Here is a 6443-nt window from a genome sequence, read left to right as displayed (position 1 = left end):
TATAAATCTCACACTTCTCTCCATAGAGATAGTGCCTCCATATCTTTAAAGCAAAAACCACCGCCGCCAACTCCAGATCATGAGTAGGATACCTCTTCTCATACTCCTTCAACTGACGAGAAGCATAGGCAATAACTTTCTCTGATTGCATCAGAACACAGCCCAAACCCTGATGAGAAGCATCACAGTAAATCACAAACTTCTCCTGATCTGTCGGAAGACTCAGAATCGGATCTATAATCAATCTCTGCTTCAGTTCCTGGAAGCTGTTCTCACACTTATCTGACCATACAAACTTCTGGCTCTTCTGTGTCAGCTCAGTCAAAGCACTAGCAATCTTCGAGAACCCTTCCACAAACCGTCTGTAGTAACCTGCCAATCCAAGGAAACTTCTAACCTCAGAAGCATTCTTTGGCCTTGGCCAATCTCTGACCGCTTCGATCTTCGCTGGATCTACCTTAATCCCCTCCTTACTGACAATGTGTCCAAGAAAGGATACTTGAGATAACCAGAACTCACACTTCTTGAACTTAGCAAACAACCTGTGTTCTCTCAGTCTCTGTAGAACCAACCTCAGATGCTGCTCATGATCTGACTCAGTCTGAGAATACACCAGAATATCATCGATGAAGACGATCACAAACTGGTCTAAGTAATCCCTGAACACTCTGTTCATCATATCCATAAAAGCAGCAGGAGCATTAGTCAACCCAAATGACATAACTAGAAACTCATAATGCCCATACCTGGTACGAAAAGCAGTTTTCGGTATATCTCCCTCCTTGACCCTCAACTGATGATAACCAGAATGAAGGTTGATCTTAGAGAATACCTTCATACCTTGCAACTGATCGAACAGATCATCTATCCTTGGCAAAGGATACTTATTCTTAATCGTCAGCTTATTCAGTTCTCTGTAATCTATACACATTCTCAGAGAACCATCCTTCTTCTTTACCAACAGAACTGGCGCACCCCAGGGTGAAAAACTAGGTCTAATGAAACCCATATCCAGCAGCTCTTGCAACTGCACTTTCAATTCTTTCAACTCAGCTGGGGCCATTCTTTATGGTGCTCTAGACACTGGCTCCGTTCCTGGTGCCAATTCTATAACAAACTCAATCTCCCTGTGTGGTGGCAACCCTGGCAAATCCTTTGGAAACACATCCAGAAACTCACATACAAGTCTAGTATCCTCTGGTCTCACTAGCATGACCTGAGTGGTGTCAACCACACTGGCTAAGAATCCAATGCATCCTCTCTGCAAAAGATCCATGGCCCTCAACACAGAAATCATAGGAACACGGGGTCCATGCACAGTACCAACAAACACAAAAGGATCCTCACCCTCAGGCTCAAAGGTGACCATCTTCCTTCTGCAGTCAATAGTTGCCCCATACTTTGCCAACCAATCCATACCCAGTATCATATCAAAGTCAGTCATAACTAACTCTATCAGGTCCACTGACAACTCTCTGCCCTCTACTGTCACTGGCAAAGATCTGACCCATCTTCTGGATACCACTATCTCTCCAGTGGGTAACAAAGTACCAAACCCCACAGCATAGAAATCACAAGGTCTACACAACCTATCAATAATGCTACTAGCAACAAAGGAATGTGTAGCACCAGAATCAATTAACACATGATAAGGGGTTCCTGTACTAAGAAGCTGACTTGTAACAACTGAGGGGGAAGCCTCAGCTTCTGCTTGAGTCAACGTGAACACTCGAGTTGGGGTCGAGCTGTCCACCTTTCTGGGTTCCTCTTTCCCTATCTGAGGGCAATCTTTCTTAAGATGACCCACTACTCCACACAAATAGCAGGCCTTTTCCCTACACTCTCCCAAATGACGCTTCTTGCACTTAGGGCATTCATGACGAGTCTTCCAGGCTTCACTGCTCCCAGGACGACCTATTGTAATACCACGAGGTCTCCTGTCAGGTCCTGAAACTGGGAAGGTATCAGGAACCTTCCTCTTCTGATCACTGGGGCCAACACCCCTACCAGAACCAACAAATGGAGGACCTGGCCTCCTGAAATCCCTTCTGGCTGCATCATCACACCAGATCTTAATCTCTGCACTCTCAGCTGTGAGTGCCTTCTCCACCACCTGTGCATAAGTAGTGACTCCTGCCACAGTGGTGATACGAACATCACGGGCTAACCTGGGCTGTAGCCCTTGGAGGAATCTCTCTCTCCTGGTCCCATCAGTGGGCACCAGTTCTTTGGCAAACTTTGCCAAACGATCAAACTTTAAGGCATATTCAGTAACTGATAAGCTTCCCTGAAATAGCCTCATAAATTCATCGGTCTTCGCCGCTCTTATAGCATCATTATAGTACTTCTCATTAAACAAGGTCTGAAACTCCTCCCAGCTCAGGAGATTAACATCCTTGGTCTGGCCAACCACTTCCCACCAAATCCGGGCATCTTCCCGAAACATATAGGCAGCACAGGCCACCCTCTCACTACCCACTACCTTCATAAAGTCAAGAATAGTGTTAAGCATGCTCATCCATTGTTCATCTTTAATAGGATCAGCGCTGCCTTCAAAAACTGGAGGTTGCTGTTTCCTGAACCGCTCATAAAGAGGTTCCAATCTGTTTTAAATCCCAGGCTACTGCCCAATAACTGGCACTAACACAGAAGGTGCCTCTGGTACATTAACCACTGCAGGCACTTGTTGCTGCCTAAGGAGACGAAGCTCCTCTCCCTGTTTCAACACTATAGCCTGCAAATCACTAAACAACTGCTGCCAGTTTGCAGGTGCTGGCTGTGGAATCTGGGATTGGTCATTCTCTTGACCCTGACTATTGTCATTATTCTAACCCTGACCACTCTGGCCAGCTGTAGTGTCTGTCTGTTCTGGGTTCATTCTGTCACTGATACCTTACTGAAACAATAGTCAATACGGCCAGTCAGGTAGTCATAACTAAACCTCTTGCCGCCTCACGGTCCAAGAACAAGCAGACAATTATCATATTCCACAGTCATTCAATATGCTCAATCAGATACATGTTTATGGCACTCAGCACTCAGCATGTATCACATAACAGTTCATAATATCTCATGCATACAGGTAAAGCATTTGCACCACATTTAGGCAGTTATGCACATAACTACATAAAGAGTTACCAAACCAAGAGTCGAGCTTGACTTCAGTGATGTGTGTACATGCCTAGCCAGTCTACAGGAACCTTAACCTTGGCGTTCGCAGAGGAACTAGGGGGTTTACCCTATTTTTGCCGCTTAGGTCGGCGGGATTGTAAATCTTAAACAATAGTGACCATTTTTTACTGAGAACCACTTGTAAATGTTTTGTTTAGCTCTGCAGAGCAGCTTGTAATAAAATCTCCATTTCCTTTTTATTGGTTTTATACCTTAACTTGTTAATTACACTTAGAGCACGTTTTTGACCAAAGGACTCAGGCAATGAGTCAAATTTCCGGTCCACCGTTCACCGTAACTGTTCTGGGGTAGCCAGGGCGTTACAACTTGGTATCAGAGCCTTGACCCAGCCGGAAGTGTGGCCGACGGGGACGTCGGGCCCGTAAGGGGGGGTGATTGTGACAGTCAGAATCCCGTGATCCGTAAGGGGAAAAACCGGGTAAGCTGTGCAATCCCACACCGCCTGGGGAAGGTCAAGTGTAATGATTCTAAGACTGTGTAGGTATGGGACTACACAGTTGAAGAGGGCTTAAATGGATTGATAGGTACTACCTATATCAGGAAGGTGCATCTTCTTTTCGGTAGCCCATCACTTGAGAACTCCATGGTTAAGTGTGCTTGGCCTAGAGTAATCTAGGGATGGGTGACCTCCTGGGAAGTTTTCCTAGGAAGTGTGCGAGTGAGGACAAAGCACGCTGGAAAGACTTGTCTTGGTTTGTAGGGCCAGTCGTCATTCCAGAAAGCAGCCATAGTGACGTGGGGCGTCACAATTAAGTGTTTGATCATGCTTAAAGGATTGATTCACTGTTGTTGTTGTTTGTGTTGCATATTATGTTTTCTTGCTGAGCCTTGGATCACGGGTGCTACGTGGTGCAGGTAAGGGCAAGGGCAAACTCAATCAGCCCTGACTTGGAGAGCTCTGTGAGCTGAATGTACATGACCAGCTGCTCAGCCGCCACGGTTTGAGGAAATGCAGGAATAAGAGAACCGGAAATGTTTGTTTGCCTTAGTATGGTTGATGGTTGTCTGTATTTTGGAGATTCTGTAAACCAACTTTTAAACACTGTTATTTTGAGGATCCCATGTGTAAAATTGTTTAATTATATAAAATGTATCTTTTGAGACCAAAACCCTTTTTAACCCTAGCACACTCATGGTTAGTGACACGTTTTAACTAAATGACTTGGTTAGCAAGTCCTGCACCTTTATAAATACACAGTGTAGCAGTCTTGGCTATCCAGGGCATTGCACTAATCATTTAAGCATATAATCACGTATACACAATTACCAATACCTGAGTCGAGCTTGTCTTTCGCGGTGAATGTACATGTCCAGCCAGTCTTCAGGAACCCTTATACCTAGGAGTCTCTGATACCAAGTTGGAACGTCCTCGATAACCAAGACCATTACACTGTGTGTTTATAAAGGTGCAAGACTTGATAATCAAGTCATTTAGTTAGAAACGTGTTACTAAAACTACACTTGAACTAGGGTTAAAAGATTTTGGTCTCAAAGGTTTCATTTCTTATAATCAAACATTTTCAAATGGGATCCCAAAAGTAGTATCGTTAAAAGACACTTTACAAAATTTCAGGATAAAAGTACAATTACTAGCCACTCTAAGGGCAAAACAGACAATTAGGCTTTTCTCGTCCTATACCACTCCTCGGCCGTGGTGGCCAATCTGCTGACTATGTACATTCATCCCCAAAGCTTTCCATCTCAGGACTGGTCCACTTTTCCCTTGCCTTTACCTGTACCATGTAGAACTCGTGAGCCAAGGCCCAGCAAGAAACCAGACAACAGAGCATAATCATTAAGCAACCAATTTGCACATCAGCAATCAAGCAACTCATAATGCATAGCCATGTACTCAACAATCCATAGTGTTCATATAAATAGATATCCAGCATACCAAACTTATCGTTAAACATTTAGAACCAATTCACATAATAAACAGGGTCGACACCTTTAGGCAGCACCCGCTATTTACCCCACTAACTCCGGCCGGCTAAAACTGAGCTCAGTGAATATTAAGTTGTCCTCAGCTACCAGTGGCTGAGCCGCACCCTGTGCGCAAATATAGATTCTGGCACTCTTAGGCCGTTTATCACATGTCCCATGGCGTAATACCATCTATGACACAACTCATGTATAGGGAGCTCTTAGTCCCATCATTAATACATAATCGGGTGCAGTTTCTTACCTTCAGAGTCCGATAGCTTTCTTCAATTCAACCCTCAAGAACAATCTCGTCCGAGCCCTAGTGTACACCTAGTCATTTTCACAAGTTAGAACCACACCAAACTTCAATTCCAAAACCTAACCTCGGGACCAATCCCGGGCCCTCGGGAAGCCCTAATTCCACCAAATGGGGTGGTGGAATCAAACCCGAGCCCCCGGGAAAAAACCCTAAGAAATATCCCAAAAACCCTTTTCTATAAATAGGGTAGTGCTACAACACCATAAAGAGGGTGCTATAGCGCTACAAACAGAGCCAACAGGCGACCAGACCATAAGGCCTAGCGTTGTAGTGCCCAAAGGCTAGCGCTAGTCACAACACAGCCAACCCTATTTTTTCTTCCTTCGAAATTCCCCGAGCCAAACCTTTCCAAAACTCTTCAAAACTTCAACCAAACATCAAAACAAACCTACCAACATCTTCAACTCACCCCAAATGACCTAACCATATGAAATTCAATCACATGCACCCCAAAACTCAGAAATCACCATGGCTGAGCTTAGAGCTCAAAAATTCAACAGAAAACAACAAAAACCTCAGGACTTTAGAGCTAGAATTTCATACCTTCAATGGAGATTCTCAACCTAGACTATCACTAGTGTCCTTTCAGCCTTAAGCCCTTCACTTCCTCAAGCTTATCCCCCTTGGTTCCATCCAAAACTCAAGTTAGAAAATCATCTCAGCCAAAACCAGAAACACAGGAGCAGAACCTATAAACTTACCTCAGTTGGATGCCTACTCCCTGCTGAATTCTCAAACTTTATCAAGGTCTCAAGTGCATAGCCTTAGCCAAGAACTCCTCTGAATTTAGTTCCAAAAGACCCCAAGAACTGAAGAAAGAACCCCAAACCGTGAGAGAGAGACTTCTATTTCTTTTTCCTTCTTTCCTTTCTTTTCTTCATACTTTTACTACTTTCTACACATCCTACTAAGGCGTAAAGTAGCATGACCCTTATCTCTGATTTTAAACACCAAAAGACCAAACTGCCCTCCCATTTAAAACTAAGCTTTTAAACCTCCTAAGGGCATT

Source organism: Humulus lupulus, chromosome 7 (assembly GCF_963169125.1).
Source record: "Humulus lupulus chromosome 7, drHumLupu1.1, whole genome shotgun sequence".
NCBI lineage: Eukaryota > Viridiplantae > Streptophyta > Magnoliopsida > Rosales > Cannabaceae > Humulus > Humulus lupulus.
This window is presented reverse-complemented; position numbering follows the sequence as displayed.